The following is a 25,455-nucleotide window of genomic DNA, read 5'->3' as shown; positions in this document are numbered from 1 at the left end:
TGGGTTGAGGGAAAACCCCTGAAAAACCTCAACCAGGTAACTTGCCCGGAACTAGGGTTCGAACCCGGGCGACCTGGTTTCGCGGCCAGACGCGCTGACCACTACTCCACAGGTGTGGACTATATGACTGTTTCATCATCCAGACTTCCAAAAAGTTTGTACTCCAATGAATGTTTGGAAATTCTGCTACATATTTTACTTACAATTTATTCTTTCCACTAAGCGTTGAAATATATTATTGTTTCTATTTTAGCCTTTACATCCGTTACGTTTTTATGTTATAACTAGCCGTACCCGTGCGCTCCGCTGCACCCGAAATAAATAAATGTAAAGTAATTACATAATTAAAATAGGACGTTTGATTCAGGGAACATTCGTGTTTGATATAAGGATAAATCGTTTATTATGTTACGTAATTTAAGTTGTATTAAAAAAATTAAAATGCGATCATTTTGATCCAGAGACCACTCATTTGGTCATAAAAATTATTTTAGGAAATACAGGAAACGAATGTACAGGTTATGTTTCATAGCTTTCGATTGTTGTTGTCCAAGGCCCCTTATAGACGAAGTCATTTGTTTTTTATTTCGTTACACCTCCTTAGATGGCGTTGTTATTGTAATTTTGAAACCCATTTATCTCATTAAATATCAGTCCTATCAAAATTTTCCATAGAATAAAACTTATCGGAAATTATTTGTAAAGAAACTTTAATAATAAGGGAGATATTTCGATTTATTTAATTCAAGCCACCTTATAACCCCCATTTTAAATAAAATATTTTGAATGCCATATAGCTTAAATTCTAAGTTACAACGAACTTAATTTATATTCCAATTTTCATATAAATCGGTTCAGCCATTATCGCGTGAAAAGGTAACAAACATCCAGACAGACAGACAGACAGACAGACATACAAACAAAAATTTCAAAAAAGTGATTTTCGGTTTCAGGGTGGTTAATTACATATGTTAGGACCAATTATTTTTGGAAAATCGAAAATTATCAGAAACATTTCGGCTACATATTTATTATTAGTATAGATTTCTTATTCTATTGCTCCTGAACATCCTTAAAATTTTCACATGTGATATTGCCACTTGAGCAAAATTTCAATCCAAACGTTAGGCTAATATAAGCACTGCCATCACTTTATAGAATCCTAATGGCAATCTAATGAACCTACGAACCTCGATTTCAATGATAAGCAAGCTCTATAACGGAGGCTTTGTACCCACGCATTCACAAACAAACACGGACTGTAGATTTAAAGCCCAGCGTTCCACCCTTGGCAATTACATTGAAATGTAGCATGACACAGTTGATTTATGTCGTTCTTCCACAGAAGCGGCCGGCGTGCCACTAACCTAAAACGATTTGGATACTTGTTGCTCTAATAAGGCAGGAGGAACTGAACTAGACGACTCATCCGCCCGAACAGGTACACGAGAAGCCACTCCGCGTCTTCACTGGCCTCATTCCAAGCTGCAGCATTGTTCATCATGCGGAGGACCTTTCTTCGTATCCCGGCAGCATATGTCTACGCCTTGTAATTACATTTCCTATACTTTCTTGTCGCTTCGTGGAATCTTTCGAAGCTTACCGTCAGTAGTATCCGGTTTCTCACGCATAACGAACCACTTCTAATCCTGCTTGAGGTATCTGTTTCCGGATAAGAAATCGTGGCCAACAAACACACACTTTTCAAGCAATTTACAACTGTGTGCTGTAGTCTGTTGATTCACACCCTGTGTTCCTCACCAGGAATAAATGACATTATTATTCTTCTGATGATGATAATAATAATAATAATAATAATAATAATAATAATAATAATAATAATTACTTACAAATGGCTTTTAAGGAACCCAGAGGTTCATTGCCGCCCTCACATAAGCCCGCCATCGATCCCTATCCTGAGCAAGATTAATCCAGTCTCTATCATCATATCCCACCTCCCTCAAATCCATTTTAATATTATCCTCCCATCTACGTCTCGGCCTCCCTAAAGGTCTTTTTCCCTCCGGTCTCCCAACTAACACTCTATATGCATTTCTGGATTCGCCCATACGTGCTACATGCCCTGCCCATCTCAAACGTCTGGATTTAATGTCCCTAATTATGTCAGGTGAAAAATACAATGCGTGCAGTTCTGCGTTGTGTAACTTCCTCCATTCTCCTGTAACTTCATCCCGCTTAGCCCCAAATATTTTCCTAAGCACCTTATTCTCAAACACCCTTAACCTATGTTCCTCTCTCAGAGTGAGAGTCCAAGTTTCACAACCATATAGAATAATAATAATAATAATAATAATAATAATAATAATAATAATAATAATAATGTTGATAATAATAATAATTATAATACTATTATTATCATTATTATTATTATCATTATTATTATTACTATTATTATTATTATTATTATTATTATCAAAATTATTATCTTCTTCTTCTTCTTCTTCTTCTTCAATTCAATTCAAGGGATAGGCATATGCCTGTTCCGGCTTCATAGTGTATCCGTCCAACGCTTCCTAGGTCTTCCCGAATGTCTTCTCCCTTTAGGTCTATAATTCATCATTCTTCTTGGGATTCTTTCTGGTGTCATTCTATTAACATGTTCTGCCCACTGATTTCTATAATTCTTAATTTTTTCTTCTAGGGAAAAGATCATCAATTCTCCTCTTATTTTATCATTTCTAATTTTATCCGATATAGTACACCCCTTGACTGACCTTATAAACTTCATTTCAGCGACCTGTAATTTTTTGCTGTCAGCTGCAGTCATCGTCCAGGTTTCTGATCCAAATAGCAAAGATGGTACTGCCATTACTTTATAAAATTTAATTTGCGTTTCTTTTCTTGTTTTATTTTTCAAATTTCTGTTTATTGTTCCACACAGCTGCTGAAATATGGGGAGTTTATATTTGCAGTCACTTTCATGTTTATACGTGAGCTGAGTATCTAGGTATTTAAAACTTGTTACTTGTTCTAGAGGAGTGTCATTTAAAACAATGTTTGTCCTTACGCTACATTTCCCTTGAAAAGCCATTGTTTTGGTTTCATTTATGGAAATTTTAAAACTATATTTGTCACACACTTTCTGTAGCTCATACACTGCTCTCTGCAGTTCATTTTCAGTTCTACTTACAACGATTTGGTCATCAGCGAATAGTATCGTCTTAAATGTAAAATTAGGTTCAAAATTATTATTATTATTATTATTATTATTATTATTATTATTATTATTATTATTATTATTATTATCAGAATTATTAATATTATCAAATTATTATTATTATCAAAATTATTATTATTATTATTATTATTATTATTATTATTATTATTATTAACTCTGCAAAGAGAAACCTATCCTTACTTTATCCCTACTCGTACATTTTAAAGTAAGTTTCTATCGGAAGGAGGAAAGGAAAGTGACATTGACCCTTCAACCCCTCATCTGTTACAGTTTTTCCTCTCTTTTCAGTAAAGTTGTCCTTGCCGGCCTCATTCATTCATTCATTCATTTTATTCCATAGATCTTACAAGAGCAATGAAGCTTTAAGATGTGGAACAAGTCAAAATTTTACAAATATTACAAATTACAATTTTTACAGTTTTACAATTTAGTAATTTTCTTCAATTTTTACCATTTTGTGCAAATTTTTACAATATATTGGCGAGATGTAGTGAGATGAGGTGAGGTCCGAGGATTCGGCAAAAGATTACCCGGCATTTGCCTTTTGGTTGGGGAAAACATCGGAAAAAACCCAACCAGGTAATCAAATCAAAGGTGTAAATCAAATCAAAGGAGTTGATGCCTTTTTTTTTACCTTGGGGATTTAGTGAAGTGAATTTGATGCCTAATAGATGCAATGGAAAATGTTGGATTTGAGGTTCCCGGGTTTAAATCCTGCCAAGGGCAGTGACTTTTAAAGGGCGGCGAAATTTTTAGTGGGCTTAATCCGGGAGGATTTGGCTTGGCTTTTCCATACACGTATGCATACTTTGACCCATTGTGCACTATATAGGCCTATATAGGTGAGAGTTGGGTATTATCGGACATCGGGTAATATCGGACAGTGCGTTTCTTTCATCTACCACCAGATCGTAATACCTGAATGGTATGGTTACGTTTCTCTATGCGACATCACAAATACGTAATCATGTTATACAGGTACTATCATCTGGTGGTAGATGAAAGAAACTCACTGTCCGATATTACCCGATGTCCGATACTACCCAACTCTCCCCTATATATATGATAGTCCGAGTTAGTATTCGTGAATCCGACGCTTACAGGTAGGTCATCCTGCTTCAGCTCCTCATAAAGCCAGATCCCGTCTCCAGACGAGTAACTTGATAAGTCCCAAGTTCTTTCCAAATAGCATTGTGCAAACGACCCTGAAAGGTGGGTCATCCTACCTCAGCACTTCATAGAGCGGCATCTGGGACGGAAGTACTGCTATTAGTTCTGTGTGATAGATTTAAGATTCTGTCCTTGATGGAGGGATACAGACAATATTTTTCAAACATTTCTCACCCACTTTCAATTTAGGTAGTACGGAACTTCCTCTGCAGATGAAATCGTCTTTAAATAAAACACTAGTAGTATTACGGTCTTCAAATAGAAGGCCATGTTAATGGAGAATGTGTACGTCACAGAGGACTTTACCATAAAAAGGAAAATAAATATTTCATCATCTTCCTTTACCAGTGATGATAACCTAAAAGTAGCCTATTGAGTTGGCGTTCCGTCATTTTCATTCACACGCTTTTTTTTTTTTTTTTGAATCTGTGAAGTAAGTCAACACATTTGGGTGGAGCCGATGACAAGCGAATGGGAGGAGGCTATCAGTGCCGGAGTGTATCGCGGGTTGCATCTGCTCACGGCCGCTAAGGGGTAAGATGCGCGTGGAAGAAGGTGGTACGTAGGGTGACATTTTATACACTAGTTTTCAATCAGTGCTTTCCCCCTGATCAGTCATTGGACTGGCCCCCTCCGCTCACCATTTGCGCAAAGAACTTGTTTCGTCTCCTGGTACTCTACAGATTCCAGAAACGGAGTGTAATATTCTCATTATCAGACATTGCATTATCGAATAAAACAATACTTTTCTTGATATGCTATTTTAAGCGTATGAGAAACATGCCGATAAATAATTTGCAGGGGTAATTCGAAACAGACTAATCTGGAAAAAAAGAAAGACAGAGAGAAGGAGAAAGGGAAATCTAAGCGGGTTATGAACTCTAATATCATACTTTTGTCTAGGCACTGAATTATAGCAGCTACTTTCTGAAAGTAAACTTAGTAGCAGCAGCGGGAGCAGTAGCAGTAGTAGCAAGTAGTAGCAGTACTAGTAGCAGCAGCAGCAGTAGTAGTAGTATTTGTAGTAGTAGTAGTAGTAGTATTTATTGTAGTAGTAGTAGTAGTAGCAGTAGTAGTAGCAGTAGCAGCAGCAGTAGTAGTAGTAGCAGTAGCAGTAGCAGCAGTAGTAGCAGCAGCAGTATCAGTAGCAGCAGCAGCAGTAGCGGCAGCAGCAGTAGTAGTAGTAGCAGTAGCAGCAGTAGTAGCAGCAGCAGTAGCAGTAGCAGTAACAGTAGCAGTGGCAGCAGCAGCAGTAGCAGTAGTAGTAGCAGTAGTAGCAGCAGTAGTAGCAGTAGCAGTAGCAGCAAGTAGTAGCAGTACTGGTAGCAGCAGCAGCGGTAGTAGTAGTAGTAGTAGCAGTAGCAGCAGTAGTAGCAGCAGCAGTAACAGTAGCAATAGCAGCAGTAGTAGCAGTAGCAGTAGCAGTAGCAGCAGCAGTGGCAGCAGCAGCAGTAGTAGTAGCAGTAGTAGCAGTAGCAGTAGCAGTAGTAGCAGTAGCAGTAGCAGTAGCAGTAGCAGTAGCAGTGGCAGCAGCAGCAGTAGCAGTAGTAGTAGCAGTAGTAGCAGTAGCAGTAGCAGTGGCAGCAGCAGCAGTAGCAGTAGTAGTAGCAGTAGCAATAGCAGCAGTAGTAGCAGTAGCAGCAGCAGTAGCAGCAGTAGCAGTAGCAGTGGCAGCAGCAGCAGTAGTAGTAGCAGTAGTAGCAGTAGCAGTAGCAGTGGCAGCAGCAGCAGTAGTAGTAGCAGTAGTAGCAGTAGCAGTAGCAGTGGCAGCAGTAGCAGTAGCAGTAGTAGTAGCAGTAGCAATAGCAGCAGTAGTAGCAGTAGCAGTAGCAGCAGTAGCAGTAGCAGTGGCAGCAGCAGCAGTAGTAGTAGCAGTAGTAGCAGTAACAGTAGCAGTGGCAGCAGCAGCAGTAGCAGTAGCAGTAGCAGTAGCAGTAGTAGTAGCAGTAGCAATAGCAGCAGTAGTAGCAGTAGCAGTAGCAGCAGTAGCAGCAGTAGCAGTAGCAGTGGCAGCAGCAGCAGTAGTAGTAGCAGCAGTAGCAGTAGCAGTGGCAGTAGCAGTGGCAGCAGCAGCAGGAGTAGTAGCAGCAGTACTTAATTTAAGGAAGCTATCAATTGCAGAGGCTATTCAAAATAAAATGTTTGCTTCAAGCCCTCTATTAGTCTAAGTTATACACAGATTTTTTTACGTGCCAGAAATCTACGACATTGGACCCACAGCTTAACCGTCATCCAATATATATATATATATATATATGTATATATATATATATATATATATATATATATATATATATATATATTCGCTGCGTGATGAAATTGCTAAAATGTGTAAGCGACGACCCCATAGATCGAAATTAGGCATATGGAGGTTACGACCAACATACCTTCAAGCTCTACGGTATGCTGATGATATCATTTTAATATCAGACACACCCGAAAGGCTCCAACAGACAGTAGAGGAGTGGAATGAAGAGTTAAAAAGAAAAGGCGTGAAGGTTAATGACGAAAAGAGTAAAGTGATGTGGGTGACTAAAGAGGACAAGAAAAATGAAGATCTAAATATAACATGTGATGGAAAGCAATTAGAGAGAGTTGAAACATATGAATATCTAGGCACTATATTAAGTAGTGATAGGAGAACAGAACAGGAAGTAATGAATCGGACAAAGAAGGTAGTCTTAGCATATTATCAAGTGAGGAACACATTAGTAAGAGAGAAATCAGCATAAAAACCTAAATGCAGCTATATAATTCCATCCTTATCCCCATCATGTTGTACGGCACAGAAAGCTTACCACTCCAGGATAAACATCTGAGCAAATTCCTAGCTATAGAGATGAAATATCTGAGAAGAATAGTAGGAAAGACTAGAAGAGACAGGATACGCAATGAGAGAATACGAGAAGAGGTAAAACAAAAAAAGGCAATTTGTGAGGTAGTAGAGGAGCGTCAGTTGAAGTGCTTTGGACATGTGAATAGAATGAGTGAGGGCAGGAAAGCAAAGCAAGTAATCAGCGTATTCCGAATCTGACCGGACCGGTGGACAACAATGACGTCACGCTGCAGCGAAATAGGAACAAAACTGCTGGAAGGATCGATGGCTGTCATGGCGACTGTATAAGTTGTTGTCTGTGCTACGCTAGCAAAATTTTGCGAAATTTCCGTACTGCCATCTCATTCAAAGGAAAGAGAGCATAAACAATTTATTTCTTGAACAGGTAGTAATAACTGGTCCGTTGCCATGTTCGCTCATAAGCCATTAACATTATTGTTTTTACGTTGTGCTCATTACAAACAATACAGCAGAACACACCGCCATGACACAACAGTGCACGATGTCATTCGTCTGCTAATTCCCGCCCTATACAAGAACCAATCAGATTCACTGATGGCGGCTGATGGAGACTGCCACCACCTCTGCAAGCTGATGGCACCGGTGGGTGGAGCATCAGCGACTCCATCGGTGAAATTCGGAACACCGTGATGCCATCAGATTGCTCAGCGCTGAGATTCGGAATACGCTCAAGTGATGGAAATGCGGGTGGAGGGTAGAGTAGGAAGAGGACAGCCGAGAAAAACATGGGAGGATAGAATAGAAAAAGTTAGAATAAAGCACGAGAAAACTAGGATGGAGATAAAGTGAATTAGCCAAGATCGAGAGGAGTGGATGAACTGGAAAAAATGAGGTGCTCTGACGCTTAGCGGCATAAGGGACTAATGAAGAAGAAGAAGAAGAAGAAGAATATATTCTCTGCGTCTGTGGCTACAGTGCTAACGCGCTGGCCTACAATTCAGGTGGCCCAGTTCGATCCTCGATCAGGTATAGGTGGAATTTATGATGGATAAAATAGTTGTTGTAGAGGTTTTTATCGGGGTACTCCCGTTTTCCTCTTTCATGCCACCAATACTCTCCATTCCCCCCTCATTTCATCTGTCATCTGTAATAGTAAAAAAGGCTGGTGTGATGTCTGGAGTAGCACGGTTTTACGATGCTGATGTAGGCTCTAAGGCTTGAGGCTCCGAGCTCTGGGTTCGCGCTCGTCAGTTGATGATGGGAGCTTAACTGAAAGGCCCAGAAAGGATAGCCTGTCTGTCAGCGTCGGATTCAGGAATGCCACCCGGGACATCCGTTGAACTTATCACATATTGGGCATACAATGAGCCTAAACGACCTAAATGCAAGAATCCATTCCTAATCCAGTCCTTGTGAAATGAATGAATGAATGAATTTTTTTTATTTCAGTAGGTTATTTTATGTCGCTTTATCAACATCTCAGGTTATTTAGCGTCTGAATGAGATGAAGGTGATAATGCCGGTGAAATGGTCCGGGGTCCAACACCGAAAGTTACCCAGCATTTCCTCATATTGGGTTGAGGGAAAACCCCGGAATAAACCTCAACCAGGTAACTTGCCCCGACCGGGAATCGAACCCGGGCCACCTTATTTCGCGGCTAGACGCGCTAACCGTTACTCCACAGGTGTGTCCTGAATGAATGAATGAATGAATGAACGAACGAACGAACGAACGAACGAACGAACGAACGAACGAACGAACGAACGAACGAACGAACGAACGAACGAATGAATGAAGGTATCTTCGCTATCAAAATCCGTGGCGTGTCCCGGAACAAAATATGACACTTTCTGAAGTAGGGTAATTGAAAATGAATTCAGTAAAGATGTGGTAGAACGTAATTGGGCTGCCTATACCTAATCAAATTTTCAGCATTGTATAATAATACGGCTTTCCATGTACTTCGTTTTACATTACTGACTTCCATCTGAAATATAATCATCAAACCTGGTGAACCCTAATGCATATCCTCTCCTTGTAATTAGTTTCCATGGTGGAATTGTTACTTTAGCCAGTTCTGTACCTCCTCTAGAACTCGCCGATTGACTAGGCTCCTTGTTTGTAATTGGGGAATATTACCAAGGCGTGGTTGTTTTGAAAGCAGTAACACAGATACAATTTCATTGCCCTCTGAGAGCATCGGCTGGATAACCGGTTGCGAAGACCCCACCTGTTGGTGTGATGGCTGAAATTCTTGTATGAATGTATGAACCAAATAATGCAATAACATGCTGTGAAAATTTTTGCTTCTTCTCAAGTTATGTTTGGCACTGAAATATTTAAGTAGAAGTATTGCTGTAGTGCGCCTTATAAAATAATAAAAATATCCTAAATATAAAGTAGACTATAGTAAGAAATAATTCGAATCTTACATATAGGGGTTCAACCGAAAGTCATGTATTTAATATAAGAGGGTTAATCTCTGAAATATTTTAGGCAGAAAAGGCAAATACATTTTTGTCGCTTTTGCTTATACAGGGTTTTAAAAAGTATCCAATAGTTTAGAAGGTGCTACTATGCATCAAAACAAGAAAATAATGTCTAATAAACATGGGTCCTACAACACATACTTTCTGAGATCTGAACACTTGTTCATAGGTGGTGCTCAACGTAACGTCCATTCATAGCAATGCATTTTTTGCCCTACAATACAGCAAGCTACCAGAAAATCATACCGTAGTTGACACCCCTGGCATTGAATACTGAAAACATAAGTTTGGTTGAGAATATGAGCGGGGTTCAGTAGGGATATTGTTGTGAATTTTCGTAATCAGCATTTGTGGGCTGTTGAAAATTCCCATGCAATTGAAGAAATAAGGCATCAGCACCGATTCTCAATCAACGTATGGGCAGGCGTTCTTGGCGATAGATTAAGGACCATACGTGCTACCACAGAGATTAACTGGGGCTCGTTATCAGGACTTTCTTATTAAAGTATTGCCTACCTTGCTGGAGTATGTGCCATGTCAGCAAAGACTACAGATGTGGTTCATGCATGATGGCACACCAGCACATTTTTTCCGCAATGAGCGTGAACACCTGACGCTGACATTTCAGGACCGCTGGATTGAATGGGGAGGACTCACACCTTGGCCTGCTCGTTCCCCAAACCTAAATCCCCTAGACGTTTAGTTATCAAGAACAACCAGATCAATTTCAAAGAGTGCGTGATTCCTTATGCCGGAGGGCAGAGGAATGAATTGCCATGAATGGACCTCACATTGAGTACCTCCTATGAACAAGTGTTCAGATCTCAGAAAGTATGTGTTGTATGACCCATGTTTATTAGACATTATTTTCTTGTTTTGAAGCATACTATCACCTCCTAAAATATTGGATACTTTTTTAACATCCTGTATATATACATAAATACATAAATTACGGAACGTAAGTGGCTAACGTTGAGGGAATAAAAAACAAGTTTTTTCTCGAAAAAGAAGCGAAAACGGTCAAAATTATATTAAACATTTTTGTTTGAAATATCTCAAAGAATAATTCACTGAAATTAATGTCATTACGTATGGTTAGGGTTGCCAACCATCCCGAGATCTCCCGTGTTTGCCCCTAATTTTTAACAAACCCTCGGCTCCCGTATTATTGTTCTCTTCGAACATTTTTCTCCTTATTTTTGCATAATATAAACATTTTTATTCTAAATATTTGATTTTGCCATGAATGATTATGATTCATATGATGAATTTCGTTGTTCAAGACAGGCATTAAAATATGCAGCCTATTTAGAAGGCAATGCTTGCCATAAATGCATTTTAGTGCACACCTGTTTAAAGTCAAACCATGTTAATGTTATAAATTTGGAAAAACTGGCTAGTTTTGTTCTAACCATACTAAGTAGTAATGCTCTTATACAAAGAGTATGTTTCATCTCGTGGACAATAATTGGACAGATGTTCATAACAGGAGCACGATACATCTAATCAAATTAGAGCTGCAAACTGTAGTCTAATTCAACTATTACGCGAGACAAAATCTGTCTCATAATACTTTTAATTTAAACCTAGCTGTCGAAGTGTAGAATAAAGTTGTTTTGTACAGGGACATCATTTTATTTTTACTAACATTTTTAATATTAACTTGCCTATACCTCTGGATCAATGCCGTTTGCTATCTCCTTCCACGACTGGAGTTCGATGATACTGACGTAATATACAAACAAATCACTTTACTAGGTATAGGAGGGAAGAAAAGTAGTTAATCCATTTACATAAACGAGGGAATATTGCGCTTTTGAGTTTGATCATTTTCATTAGGTTCTTGTTTAATCAAAATACAGTCCAGTATTAACAATAAGTGTTTTTACTCACGAACTGAGCTGTCCATGTGGACGTATTCATTACGCAGTGTATATTATACTGTCTACAGCACATTAGCGTACAATATAGAGAATGAAGTTAAATTGAAAAATAATCATAATATGGATATTTAAACACATTTTTTAAAATGCTGGTCGTTCTTTTCGATATAGGCTTCAGTTCTTTTGTGCATATTATCGTACTATAGACTATTGTACCTAATTCCAATTACCAGTTTCGTTCTTCGTACTGGTAACTCATGTTGAAATGATTCTGTACAACTCTACAAAAGAGTACCTTACGTACTGTAAATTCAATCTTCACTTCTGCCCGATCCGAAAAGATAAAATTACTTAGACATACTATCTACTGTCCGTCCAAGTGGTTTTGTCGCAGGGTCGTAGAAAGGGGGGAAATCACGTGACAGTTAATTAATTAACGAGGCCCTTTTATTTGTTTTAAACAGTTGTATAATATTACGTAGACGTCCAATTCCTAACAGAAATTAATGTTTTCAGAAAAGAGCTAAGAGAGCCCAAATACTACACTTTACAGAGAGACGAGCAGAAGCAGGTGGGGGTAACCGACATGTGACATAGGCAAACGGACGACAGTACCTGTGCGAGAATATGATTCACTATATTGAAAGCGAACATACTGTATTTCTGAAACGCACTATACTCACTAACTCAGTACTGTTTGTGTTTACTATGACCGTAAGGCGACTTTGACTGTATACGCTTGGTTCTGTGTGGAGAACAGTTTGAAGTTTACTATTAGAGGGGATGGGAGTGAAGTACATTCAAAAACTCAGCTACAATAAAAATTGAAGTAAAAATAAAATGATTTCCCTGTAGTAACCGAACAGATTATTTTTGTCAATTTTCTATGTGAAATATTGTCGATTTTTTAGTCTGCCATATTTTATTAAAAAAAGTTGGCAACCCTACCTATGGTTCACCATATAATTATAGGCTATACATACTCCAATGTCAATATCATGTTGTCTGGCACAGATTCATGTAACTTCTTTATAGGCGGTACACTAGCTTAAAGTTCTGATCACGGTTAGTTTGTAAAATTATTATTTCAGAACTGTTAAAGTATTTAGAACCTTGAAGGCCTATTTCAGACGTACTGGGGCATGCGGAACAGTTGCAGAAGAAAAATTAATTTCTCGCATCTAAGCTTATATTCTGCATAACTAAAAATGGAACCGTAATGGTGACTAACTTAAAATTATTTTTATGCTCGACCATGCCGAAATGTAGTAATTATACATCTGGTAGCAGCCCTTTAATGGACTTCATTAAAGTATACCTATTCATTAAAGTTCAGTTGTTCTACCAATCAGAAAATACCATTGTAGCAATATGAAAGCGCAAGTATCGATTATTCTCGGATATGCAATCGAAAGACAACTAGTTCTGTTACCATAATAATTAGCGTTAATTGTAAATAATATTCAAATAAATTCAATTTGTAATCTCGTTTTTCAATGTATAATTCAATTTCATGGTTATATCAAGATTAATGTTTATTTTACTCTCTAGATTATATCAAGGTCAATGTCGACATTTGTTTCTCGGAAAAAATCAATACTTTCGCGTCTGCGCACAGCTCACAATTTACGAGGTATTGCACAAGGTCAGTTCCGCTCCTCAGTCAGATAAGAATAACATGAATACTTATGAATAATTTCAATTTAGAAATATGATCGAGCATAAAAAGTCGTTTGAAACTTGTCTATAATGGTAATTAAGACGCTCGTATGAAAATTATGAAACTCGCTTGCGCTCGTTTTATAAACATACTCGCGTCTTAATTACTACCATTATAGGCTCGTTGCATAATGTACTTTTATATATCTACGATGAATCCTCTAGGCATCGCTCTTAAATTATATTTGAATACAATTACTTTTACAGTCTTAGAACCTGACTAATATCTAAATGTGTTTTCAAAATGTTTTAGTAAATTATGTTTTATTTCTACACCGACTTCATAAAGAACATAATTAATATAAATTATAATAAATTTTATGACGATAATTAAATACGATTGAAACCGGTGGTCAGAAATACTTCCTGTAGTTCTGAATCAGATATGGTGTGTGCTATATATACCGGGTCAAGTTACAAGAGTCTCTCAATGCCATTTCTGCTGGCCACGTATTTACATAATGAACCTGTCCTTTATTCATAATGTAAAGCTAAATACCGAAGTGTCGTTGCTATGGCAAGCTAGGTATATATGGAGTTCAAACTTCTCAAACCTGTTTCTTTCTGTAAAGCATGTTAGCTCAACCATTCTTAATACAATATGCTTGGCTTGTCGTTTGTTTTAAAAATGTTTGAAATCCTGTATTTCTTCACATATTCACTACTAGCTTCTCAGGTGAAAGCTTCTAGCTTTTAAATGAAACCAAGTGACAGAATTTGAAATTATTTTTCTGTTTCAAGTACGATAAGTGACTAGAAGGCTAATTGACTGACTGACTGACTGACTGATTGACTGACTGACTGACTTAGTTATTAATCCTTACAGAACCTACGCATGTGTCAACCTAAAGGTGTGATGATCAAACTGCAGGATACGTATATTGGAAAAGAATCTTTTGGTACAATTACGTGTGACTGCATTAGATATAACGTCAGATTTACATGTTATTTTTGCTCGAGTCGATGAAGAATGTTAGGACACAGTAACGGTTAAACATAATTATTGCCTATTATTGCAAACATATCGAGGAAACGGCTTCCAGATATGGAGGGTAGCTGTGAATATATTGAATAGGCAGTAGCGGACAGCCGATGAGGGGTGGTCCTCCAGCTTGGGGGTTGGGCGAAGGGCTAACAACCCATCACCGTAAAAAACAACTTGTTACGAAACCTTCAAATAACCCTCGGAATGCATGTAGCACATATGGGTGAATCCAGAAATGGATATAGAGTGTTAGTTGGGAGACTGGATGGAAAAAGACCTTTGGAGAGGCCGAGGCTGAGACGTAGATGGGAAGATAATATTACAATGGATTTGAGGGAGGTGGGATATGATGATACAGACTGGATTAATCTTGCTCAGGATTGGGACTAATGGCGGGCTTATGTGAGGGCGGCAGTGAACCTCCGGGTTCCTTAAAAGCCAGTAAGTAAGTAAGTAAGTAAGTATTACAAACACATAAACCAACTACTTTACTTATAATGGCATTTAAGGAACCCGGAGGTTTATTGCCGCCCTCACATAAGCCCGCCATCAGTCCTTATCCTGAGCAAGATTAATCCAGTCTCATCACATCCCACCTCCCTCAAGTCTATTTATATATTATCCTCCCATCTACGTCTCGGTACCCCCAAAGGTCTCTTTCCCTCCGGCCTCCCAACTAACGCTCTATATGCATTTCATAATATAATGTCATAGCTACGGTAAGTCATTGCACAAATACAAATTAGGAAATTCGCTTCACCCAATTCCTGAACACTGACCAATGCAATAAATTATAATATTATAAACTTCTTTCATAATATAAGACGCAATCAAAATATTTTCGAATTGCACTTGTACGCCTATTTATTGTACCATGAAACATACATGTGAGTGTCACTGAAGATTATTGCTTCCATGCCCGTTGAGTCAGTCTACGGAAGAGCGTTAGGTTGTCTTAAAAACTGTGCTTCTACACGTGATTTTGTCCAAACATGTCAAGAACCAGTTGCGATTTTCTGGGATCACTCCATATACGCCTTATGACTATTCTTCTTCTCAGACTTTCAAGTGATGCCTTTAGCATATAGATTCCAGGCGTTTCTCTGGTTCTCCATTCCTTTTACCCTGTGTGTTGCCTACATTCAGAGCAGTCTGGAAACTTATTGGTTATCCGTTGTATATTATTGCTTTTCGTTGTGAATTGAAATCAAGCTTTTATTGCCGTTATAAAAGAAGTACTATAATTACGTTTTAGTTTGTATGCTAATATTTTACGACACTTGTACAATAATGTGGCAAATTGTGGACGATTTTGACTAACAATAAAAACTGTTCACAATGCCAGTGTGCAAAAAATTGAATACATAGAGCCTACATATACAAATAGGCCTACATTACATAACGTTATTCAATGGTAACTTGGAAACCGAGATTCCCCTGTTTACTCTTCAGACCTACCTAGGATGACAAAAAAATTAATGTTTTCAGGTATTTTATCAACAGTAATCTCACTAGACGTTTTGATTTATCTAGAGAAAATCAAAACTCGAGTGGGATTTAATTGACTATTACACGATTAGAAGAAAGTATACAAAGATTAGAAGTAACGAAGTACTCCAATACAATAAAATATTAATTGACTTACGAAAATACAACTGTCTTCAAATGTATTATTGCACCATCTCAACATTACAAATATTACGCTAGATGCATGCTAGATGACAGTAGTGAGTTACAGTTGCATTCCACTTCAATTATCCGAATCCCAGTAATCAACGTCACTTGACAGATGATTTTTAATAAATCTTAATATTAAACAATCTCTGATACGTGACTATCCATAATATCATATAGCAGAAGCTATAACATAACCTAACTATTTTCACAAGTGCTAGAAAAGTTTTAACTAACGACGATGACGATAAAAAATAAACATGAATAATTTTAAAGGGAATAATTATTGAATGTACAATTTTCAAATTTGAATGTGGTTGATGGTTCAATTGATGTTATATTGGACGTGTGCGTAATAGAAGTGGAACTTGTTGATTTAGGCCTACATGGTGTATTCAACTTATTCAGGATTTCCGAATGATGCTCTTCATTTATTTGTAAATAGGATTTCAGAAGATGCATAGGTATGATCAGTGATTTTTCTTTATTCTTGTTCTTGAATGCCAATGCGAGTCATATTTGAAACTGCTGTGCATCGACTGGAGTGGTTTGTAATTATATATATATATATATATATTTATTTATTTATTTATTTATTTATTTTTTGACGTCCAGACCAGCGCAGTTTCAAATGTTGGCAAACAAAGAAACAAATGCTAGGGACGCGATAAAATTAAACAAATGCTAGGGACGCGATAAAATTAAACAAATGCTAGAGACGCGATAAAATTGGTTGAAATACGTCCTTTCGTACCGTTTATTGGTCAAAAGTAGTATGACGTAGTAAGAGTGTAATAGTCTGATAAAAATATTCACTGAAGTAATTTATCACATATTGGACAATAAATTGTGTATATTAGTGTAATAATGAACGGGAGTAGCAATTCCACTCCGTCAAATTTTTTCTTTCATTTGTTTCCGTAGACTGTTTCTTGTTTCGTAGATAATTTTGTTTCTATCAAGACATTGTGTAGGACATTATGTGTTTCGTGTGAGGTAGGAATTCACTTTATATACATGATGTACTGTAATTGCAAACACACAAAATGCACAAATTGATCTCTACTGCTTTAGCGACAATCCCAGAGATGCTCTTCATAATGGTATTCGGGGATAAGACTAAGGCCCGGTTGCAGAAACGCAAATGAAATCAGTCCCTGATCGCCAATCAGTTGATGTCTGATTTGTTTGATTGTTCATTGCGTTGCACAAAGGTGAATCTCCAATCAACTTGTTCCGATTTACTAATTGCTGATTTAAGAAAGAAATGCATTTGACAACAGCGCTATTTAGCAACCACAGCCAATTTGATGCTGTTTAAAGTCGCGAAACGAATGCATCAAGTGGGCGATGACTAGGAAAACAAGTGAATGCTTTGCTGTTTTGTTGCTTTTTGTAGAAAGGATACAGGCGGATTCTATTTGTATATAGACTACAATATAATGAAAAAAAAAAATGAAGCAAAAAGAAAAAAAAACGTGAGGGGGCTTCTGTTGTGGGATTTGCTAGGGGAGTCGACAAGAAATTGGAATATGCATAGCCTCCATAGCCCAAAATACTCATAAGTCCATTTCCCATCTCTCTGTTTACAAATTGAGCTCGTAACCTATTCATTAAAAATATTTTTAAAAGTTAAAAATATTGTGTTGTCATATGTAGAACCCTGCCAACGGGCTACAACATTCCAGAATTTCAATGATGGTGTAGGCTACATATTGCCTGTATATTCACAGAAAAGAAACCTTTTCTATTTGGATAAAGTTCGGCATCATTTCAACCAGGTGACTGGATGGAGATGTGAGCAGTTTATACAATCAATTACTCTTGGAAATCCTGACATGGCTGAAAATTCCCTCTGGATTTGAAATCGTTCCCGGTCTGAGTTTCGGGACTTTACGAGATCCTGCGATAAGAAAGTATTTTCATACGTAACATTCCTAACTACTCGGCAAATAGTTGATTTGTGGACCCCAGCAAGATCACCCAAGACAGCCTGAAAAATTCCAACAGCATAAAATGTCAGCGTTATTAGAACTTCGTTCATAGAAGAAAGTGGAAGGTTTCGATTTGTCTGTCTGCATGTATTTGTTTCAATTTTTGAAAGTAACAAAACACACGAATCCTTACTTAACCTAAATCTTTGCTCAAATTCTATGTCATTATACATAAAAACAATTCAGGTCTGTGACGGAAATGCCTTCTTCTTAATAATATTTTTTTTATTCTAAAATTTCTTCATCAGAAAATCCATTTTGTCGAAAACAATATTGTAACGCTATAATTATTTACTATAGCTATAAATTACAGTAACTGCACTATAAAGAGAATAACATAAATACTTGATCAATGATCAGTCACTTAACCTGCAAAAATCTGTTGATCAAATCTAATAGAAGATTGATCTCCGATCAAATACTGATCGTTCTTTCTGCAACAGAAATACTGGGTGTTCATTTCAAAGTGTGTCATGACGTCACTGTTGTGAGTCAGCGATTTGAAGCGAGTTTCAGCTTTTATGTCAGAGAAGCTGCCTATTAATCAAGGCGTTCAATCTGAATTTGAGAACGTGTATGATATAACTTCAACGTCGTAGCAACAGATGGCGGTCTGTACGGTCTGTGTGCTACCATAACCTCTTTCGAACTGTGTTTTGCGCGGGCAAGTCGTATGCAGGGTATTTGTTATCATCGGTTGCGTACGGCAACATTCCACAATACAAATCAAATGCTCCGTGTCCATGTTGACCGTCGAAGTTAATCTCAACAAATACGTAAGTAATCGTCTTAACCCTCTCCCCATATCCAGACAGTAAGAAAAAAACTCACCTCAGTACGTGTTTCCAAACAGTTCACATTCCTGCTACTACAGGCGTTACCGTACGTATCGGTAAGTACTCTTCGGAATGAACGCAGTATTTACTAGGCAACTTCTCTGGCACATAGGTAATACGCCTCTGCGGAAGTGTAGGAAGATTGAATTCTCTAGGCTCAACGACTAGCCACATGACGGCATACAGCGAGCCATGACACACTTTGAACTGAACACGCAGTAGAACTGATGGCCAATCAAACCCTCCTTGACCGTCAATCATATTTTGATCGGTGTTTCTGCATAAAAGGTTCACAGGAAGTTATTTATATTACAGTTCGAATTTTGTAACATCTAATTATGCTCGTATAGAGTCAATTTGTTCTGGTACAGTAGCTTGGCTGCCGTCGCAGGTCACACAATCCAGTTTCCAGCTACAAACCCAAGTCGTATCTCCTTCCATCTCCCAAGGGTAAACGCGAGTAGGTAAACAGGTTTTGAACAAAGGAAATGCAGACCAAAATATCGACGGGAAAGAATTGCAAGCATTTTAGTATCCGAGTACATGACACTTAAAAAGAATAACATACCTATAAATCTGCTGAACTTGTGTCTTTATAAAAGATAAGGTAGCCAACTAAAACAGTCAAGAGAATATTGAAGACGGTTTATAAAATTGTCGATGATGATGATTATTATTATTATTATTATTATTATTATTATTATTATTGTTATTGTTATTATTATTATTGTAAGTTACTAGAGCTGGGGACGGAGCGAGTAGAACTGTTGAGTTACTCGGTTCTATCGGTTTATGTGCTTGGCAGCGGAGCACCGAAGTTAGTCGGTTAATCGTGCCCGTTACCGGTCAGTTCAAACGTTCAAACAGAGTTCACGTGTTTTACTTAATTCTAGCAGACAACAACGTAGGTACTGTTGTATTTAAATATTTTCTGCTGCAGGACAAATTATTTCCTTATCCCCAAGGAGGGCTGAAAGGCCTCTAGTATTGAAGAGAAGTTCATCCTATTATATGACCTGTCAAGTGGGCCTAATGAACACTGACAGTCTGAACATATTACTGTACATAATAATAATAATAATAATAATAATATTATTATGATTATCATCATCATCATTTTAGAGTGTTTGATTAATATTAAAATGTGTTAAAAAAGTGTATTATATTTTTCTTCTATTTGTGTTTATTGGATTTGTGTTACCTCATCAGTCATCATTTTATTTGTATTTATTTCTACGAATTATGTTACCTAATTAATTTAATTTATCAATAATATTACTCTTCACCAAAGAGAGCATGGTTGTGTTGAAGGCTAGTAATGTTATAAAATAAATAAACATTATGTTCTTCAGTTCAAGGTTCCACATTTTATTGATTATTTTATCCACTTTCCGTAATAGTAAATAATTCTGTGTGTTATTTTTAAGTGTTTTAGGCAGGGCTTCATGGAGCCCGTTACTTTCTATCTTCTTTTTTACTTAGCTGCAGCGTTTAACGTTTACCTCACATGTTAATTTATTAGCTGTTAGTATTATAAATTATTTTATCAATTTTATTTCGTCTGTCATATATAACAACACTGAAAGTTAAATAGGCCTTTCATACAAAATAACTCCGCAAATAGTTGTAATCACGCTAATGAAATTTGCAACAGTCATTTTGCAATGAAGAGAAGCACTTTTTTTCTCGTCAATTGGCAAAGCGAAAGCGCTTTAGGCCCACTACAACGCTTTTAAAACACGCTTGGTTTCACTTTCAAAGTACGTTCTAAAATCGACTTACTCTATCTAAATTTTAAATCTGCCGCCACAAATTTGTACTCTGTGCTGTACTCGGTTCAACCGAGTAATGACGTCACAGTAACTGCTCCGAACCGAACCGCTCCGTCCCCAGCCCTGTAAGTTACTACTATTATTTTTAATATTTACGTAGAATACGTTTCTACACGCCAAATGACGCCATCTCCTATTGTTGCGGAAATGAGGGCGCCGAAGTTGAGTTTGAAATAAGTCGTGCCGAGGGGTGTCCTTCTAATATCTCAGCATCGAAAACAGTTACAGACTTGTGCGACCACTCATTTGATTTATAATCGCGAGTTCTGTAATAATAAAGTGATAGTAGATACGTACGATACACTTTGAGTGGGTCAATGTGAAATATTTGTTGTTAGCTGGATAATTTCAGAATAACATAAGAAGAGGAAATATTTTGTATGCCCTTCAGTAATTACTTCTCTTATCATAGACCAGTCATGTCAACTGATTCCCATATGGGCAAGCGCGCGCTTTAGAGCTCAGGAGAGCCTGAGCGCTTTACAGCGGAAAGGAAAGAGACAGACGAGAGAGGTACTATATACCGCTTGGTCGAACTATATACAGAGATGGCCAGCACTGATTCAATGGATAAAGGGAAGAGAACTTATTAAAACTGTATCCATGTTAATTTTTAGATTTGTCTGAGAAGTATAAGTGCATTATAAGAATGTAAGTTTTAATTTTAATGCTCATGTTTCTCGGGTTTCCTTTTTATTCAAAAGCAGTATTTTCTCAACTTTTTACAGAAAGGTGAAATTTTCAGACATGTTTATTTAGTAGCATTACAGGTACTGAAATAATGTTTTCGTAAATCTAATACGAGTATATCGTAAATACGTAATATTTAAGATAGTGTATTGAAAATTTTGAAAATATTCGCATGGAAAATGTTTATAAGAAAATAAATTAACAAAGCAACTACTGTTACATCACAAGCAAAAGATACGTGCCCATGTGTTGTAAAAATGTCAGCTCTATAGCTTCAGCAGATTTCGAGAAAATAATTTAATATTATGATGATAGGAAGTTGCTCACCAATATCACCTTAAAAGCATTAAGTGATGAGGGTTTTGTTATATAATATTAGTTACAGTTGAAACATATACCTAGGTAACTTTGCTTTGTACTGTAATATTGTTTTGGTTAGTTTATTGATTACTTTTATAAGGCTAAAGATACCATCAATATCAATTCCAACTTACCATGTCATACTCAATCTCTTTCTTTGGGATATCAGTTTCTTTATGAATGATGTTTCATTCACTTAATGTAGTATAGTTTTACTACAATGAAATTTATGTGAATATTTCTTCTTAACTCTTTATTATGTTATTAACTCCAATATTAAGGAACTGTTGTTAGTACTTTGTTTTACAGACAATATAGACAACATCAAACAGCAAATAGCCATATAAAATAACGACATAAAATTTCACGTTCTGTTTGAAGTTTGTACACCACTGTTTTCTTAATCCAACAGGCTGCTTATTCATATACATAATCCTTCCTCCTTCCATACGTAGCGCTTGATGCCCGCGCACGAAGTCAAGGTCAGAAAAATGCCCTTGCTTTGACATCACTGTCATAGACCATGCACTCCATTTGTAAACCGAAACAAAAATGAAACATTCAGACCAAAGACGACTAATATTTTCAGGACAGTTTTGTCGCTGCTATGATTCCTTAATACACTACGTATTCCAATGAAGTAAACGGCAATCAACAGATGAAGGATAAAATAGCCTGTGTATCCAACATGACCTCGGCTTACTACTCCCGCCGGCACTGTAAAATATAAGGAGCAAGATATCCCCCCAATTACGAGTTAACCCTGAAGACGAGGAAGATGAACATCCTCGAAACGTCGATGGATCACCAACTTATTACATGGCTAGAAGCCCTAGAGCGTTCTGAATTATCACGTCGCCAGGAAAGCTTCAGTAGTTATTTTAAATTTGTTGGATAATCCAAATTTTTGATCAGACAAATTTTTATTAATCTTCTGTGTAATAAAATTAATGGATTAAGTACAGATGATGCTACTCCACCCAAATTTGTTATACCATACTGTATTAATGATTGTACTACTTTAAAGCTAAAAATACTATTCTCAATGGCTTCTTAGTGATACAATTTCCAAGTATTTTGAGTACCAATGTTCTTAAATATCATAGCCTTGTGTGTACGTTTTGTAAGCAATGTTCGTAAATATGATCATATTACTCCATCCCTGGAAACTATAGTTGGATTAAACTAGATAAGAAAAGAAATATACATTCACTTCTCCTTCTCTTCGAAATCTTGAACTCTTCTATTCCTTCGTACATGTCGTCTCGCTTCACTTACCTTTCTTCCCACCATAATCTGAACACACGCTCTCGCCATGAAACAATACTAACAATACCATCCCCTCGCACCTCCTCATACTCATCCTCTTTCACAATAACCCTGCCAAGACTCTGGAATTCGTTACCTGCTAGCATCAGGGACTGTCGAAATAAAATTGAATTCAAACGCAAACTTACTAGGCACTTGGCCAGTAATTGAGACTCGTTCAGACATGGTTTCTTGTAAATAGTTATCTTAATCTATCACAAAATATTTCAATATCCGGTAATTTCATTACTATAGATTTTTGTTACTGTAGGTTTAATTTGTAATTCAGTAAATACAAAAACATTCTTTGTTCTTAACTTCTATGATAAATTGTATAGCTTTCATTAATCAGGTAATCTTGTCGTAATTTAATTCTTATTGTTATTGTAATAGTAAATTTAATATTGATTGTAATTTTATTCTTCATATTATTTTCATTAATCAGGTAATCTTGTCGTATTTTAATTTTTATTGCAATTGTAATTGTAAATGTGATATTAATTGCAATTTTACTCTTCATATTACAGTTGTAATCCCCTGATAGAGGGGCAGAGAAGGCCTCATGGCCTTATCTCTACCAGGTTAAATAAATAAATACTACTAATAATACTACTACTAATATTACAAAAACTCTTACTTACGTACACTTACAAATGGCCTTTTAGAGAATCCGGAGGTTTATTGTCGCCCTCACATTAGCCCGCCATTGGTCCCTGTCCTGAGAAAGATTAATCAGACTCTTGCATCATATCTAACTCATTCAAATACATTTTAATATTATCCTCCCATCTACATCTCAGCCTTCCCAAAGATCTTTTTCTCTCAGGTCTCCCAACTAACACTCTATACACATTTCTGGATTCACCCATACGTGCTACATGCATTGCCTATCTCAAAAGTCTAGATTTAATGTACCTAATTATATTAGGTGAAGAATACAATGCGTGCAGTTCTGCGTTGTGTAACTATCTGTTTTCCTGAACTTTCCTAATGGCATAATTTTATTAATATATTATAACCTCTTAACGTAAGATTGAAAAGATTCTGTTCCTAACATTACTAAAACTTGTGTTTAATATTTTCAAAACGGATTTTCTTCCACTTGAACGCTGTTAACGGAGATTAATAAATAATAGATAAATAATCAAATAAAGGCAAACAAAGCATTTATTTTGTAAATTAGGTATTTATATTAAAGAAGGCAGAAAAGGACAACATAAAACTGTGACGTTTCAATCACAATAGTAATATGCGTTACAAGAGCGGTATGTTGAAGTTTTCATGTTCGAGAAAAAGTTTGAAAAAGCGAAACGTAGTTGAGCTTTTTTAATTTCCGAGAATTGAAAGAAAACATACCGCTCGTGTATCGTACATTATTTTGTGCGAAGATCGTTTATTACATACCTGAAAGAGGAATTTCTAATTAGTTGCAATGAAATCTCCATCTTGGTTTCTGTTCAATGACGGAAAATTTGCAAAACAAAAATATCTATCTTCAACATTGTTGCTTTAAAATAATTTCTGTGTTTAGGCTACTATACTCCAGCAGGCCGTGATATACGTCTGTCTTTTTTTCTCCCAGTCTATAAATGCGAACTTAAAACAAACGGTAAGATTATGTGATGAGTCTGGAATCTTGTTGATTTTTTCACGGCTTCCTTAATGTTACTTGCATTACGAATGCAGTAACTTTAGTGGAGTTGTAGAGTTTACTTAATTTTTGCAAATATTTAAGATCAATGATTAACAGTGCAATTTAAGTGAAATTGCAGTGGTAAGTTTCCAATTTATAATTATTACTATATTGAACGTCTCTAAAAATAATATTTTGTGCGAGATTGTGCGTATTTGCTTGTTTTCCGCACAGAACCAATACGCGGTAAGTGTGAAATACCACATTCAGTATTCCCAACGTAACACACATAACAATTTCCCTCTTCTTACCGCTTAAGCGCGACATTCATTTTACGGCTTTAGGCTTTTAACATATTATTTTTAGAGACGTTTAACATAGTAATAATTATAAATTGGAAACTTACCACTGCAATTTCACCTAAATTGCAATGTTAATTATTGTTTTTAAATATTTGCAAAAATTAAGTAAAATCTACTACTCCACGAAACTTATTGCATTCCTGATATAAGTAACATTAAGTAAGACGTGAAAAAATCAACAAGATTCCATATGCCGATGTTATTACTGCAATATGTTATATAAATAATATTGTTAAAATATTGAAATGAAAAATAAATCATTACATAACCTTACCGTTTGTTTTAAGTTCGCATTTATAGACTGGGGGGGGGGAAGAGAGACGTATATCACGGCCTGCTGGAGTATAGTAAACACAGAAAACATTTTACAGCAACAGTGTTGAAGAAAGATATTTTGGTGTTCGGAAGTTAGCGTCATTAAACAGAAACCAAAATGGAGATTTCATTGCAACTAATTAGAAATTCGTCTTTCAGGTATGTAATAAACGATCTTCGCACAAAATAATGTACGATACACGAGCGG

General features: G+C 36.7%; 1 long non-coding RNA gene across 1 annotated transcript in view; it reads left to right on the top strand.

Annotated features, from left to right (window-relative positions):
• The first annotated feature begins 15,733 nt into the window (after positions 1 to 15,733).
• The window catches only part of LOC138697727 (uncharacterized), a 33,127-nt gene continuing 23,405 nt past the window's right edge, over positions 15,734 to 25,455 (top strand). The window contains exon 1 of the long non-coding RNA XR_011331600.1: positions 15,734 to 15,829. This is a non-coding gene — a long non-coding RNA (uncharacterized lncRNA). The remainder of the gene's footprint in view (positions 15,830 to 25,455) is intronic.

This window comes from Periplaneta americana, chromosome 4 (assembly GCF_040183065.1).
Source record: "Periplaneta americana isolate PAMFEO1 chromosome 4, P.americana_PAMFEO1_priV1, whole genome shotgun sequence".
In the NCBI taxonomy this organism is placed as follows: Eukaryota; Metazoa; Arthropoda; class Insecta; order Blattodea; family Blattidae; genus Periplaneta; species Periplaneta americana.
Note: the sequence above shows the minus strand (reverse complement) of the source record. Positions and strands in the feature narration are given on the sequence as shown.